This window comes from Anarrhichthys ocellatus, unplaced genomic scaffold (assembly GCF_004355925.1).
Source record: "Anarrhichthys ocellatus isolate YVR2014 unplaced genomic scaffold, GSC_Weel_1.0 scaffold8466, whole genome shotgun sequence".
NCBI lineage: Eukaryota > Metazoa > Chordata > Actinopteri > Perciformes > Anarhichadidae > Anarrhichthys > Anarrhichthys ocellatus.
The window spans coordinates 1-1,698 of NW_022288440.1; the positions used below are offsets into that span (position 1 = coordinate 1).

The 1,698-nt window shown below is 40.8% G+C and overlaps 1 long non-coding RNA gene across 1 annotated transcript; it reads right to left on the reverse strand.

Moving 5' to 3' along the window:
- Positions 1-1,183: 1,183 nt before the first annotated feature.
- Positions 1,184-1,621, reverse strand: LOC116380706 (uncharacterized). Its single transcript, XR_004212597.1, has 2 exons — positions 1,539-1,621; positions 1,184-1,459 (listed from the first exon to the last, which is right to left on the reverse strand). It is a non-coding gene; the product is annotated as an uncharacterized LOC116380706 (long non-coding RNA).
- Between the last annotated feature and the right edge of the window lie 77 nt (positions 1,622-1,698).

Consider the following 1,698-nt stretch of genomic DNA (forward strand, 5'->3'; position numbering starts at 1 on the left):
GAAAGATTAACGTGAGACAACATCCGGTTTCTTCAGACGAACATCCGGTTTTCAGAATAAGATGCCAACAAAGTATGAATTATATTCACATTAAGTATAAAACATGCTATCTGCATCTCGTGAGTTAAAGGGAAAATACACCTAAATTGTGCGTAAAGTGTCTTTATTCTTTCTTTATATGTCGTTTCTTCCTTGTTACTGATAGACTTCTGTTAGAAAAATTCACTCGAGACTGGTGTAAAAATCATTAGTCACTGGACATTTATTCTTTGCAAAGAAGGAGACAGGGTTGATTCACATACAGAATGTACATCAAGACCGCTCGAAGATCTGTCTCCGAGTCTCTGGTATTTATACTCGGTAAACAACATGCAGTGGGCTGGCACATGGTAACACACACACACATGTATCTGGACACTTTAACAATTCGTTCTAGTACAAAGGTCACTTTCTCGTAAATCATGGTCGCAAATCAGCCCTGCGTAAGTATTGGCGCTTTCTACAAGTTTATTATCATTCTTATTCAGGACAAACAGCTGAAGTGTTCTTTCGGCAATCAACTGCTTCTTAATAGACTAAACATCTGCTGAGGACGCCTGGTGTCCCAGATAGTTCACACAAGGACACTTAAACACTACAGAGGACATGAGCCTCTGTTAAATGTACAACATTCACCAATTATTTAATGCATAATAATTAGTCATTTAGATTTTCCCCAACAACTTCAATCATCCAATCCACCAAACAACACCAAACAAGAGTCAATAGCAACAGCAGAATAAGCTGTTTGGCAGAGAAGATTTGGCAAATTTTTCATGGGCGCAACCCACATACTCAGCTGTGCTGCTCATCCCACAAATGCATGTTCCTYAYRAATGGGGCACCGTTTGAAAGGTAAATAAACAGGCTTTCCAACAGTATAACATTTATTGCCAAGAAGCATTGTTACAACAGAGAAATAATCTACCAAACACTATGTTTATATACACATAAGAGGACATGTTGGTCTAGAACTCGACGTGTCGTCTGTTCCTTCAGCTTCACGTTAACCAACTTTTTCACTTTGTCTCTAAATTCAACACAAGAATGTGAAGAGACTCCTTCATCTTCATCACTCTTCATCTTCATCAGAGACTGTTCTACCTAAAGCCTCCTCCTCCTCATCTTCAATCAACAGAACCAGTTTGTGTTTAATCTTCACTGTTTTATTATCAAACAGACGCACTGAGCATGTGCAGTGAGTCACATGACTTCAGCTAACAATAAGAATCAATAATCACAGTTCGATCGCTGCAAATATCACATCTCTCATCACAATGACATCAGCAGGTGGGCGGGACTACCAGAGCCCTGTGATCTGATTGGTTGTTGTGGTCCAATGAGGAGTGTCTGAGTGTTTTTAGGATCCTTTAGTGCTTCTGGTCATCATCCCGATAATGTTCCACTGATCTGGAGTCACCTGAGACACAAACATCAATTGTTATTGTTACCATGTAAGCAGAATGTTTCTGGGGGAAACATTTGAGTGTGACCCTCACTCTGCGCAGCTCGTTAAACTCTCCCGCCATCGACACGTATTCTCCTCCATCGAACCGGATCACCTGAAGATAAACAAGGAAGAGTTAGACCAGCCTAAGCTCTGACCTGAGATCAGCCTAAGCTCTGACCTGAGATCAGCCTAAGCTCTGACCTGAGATC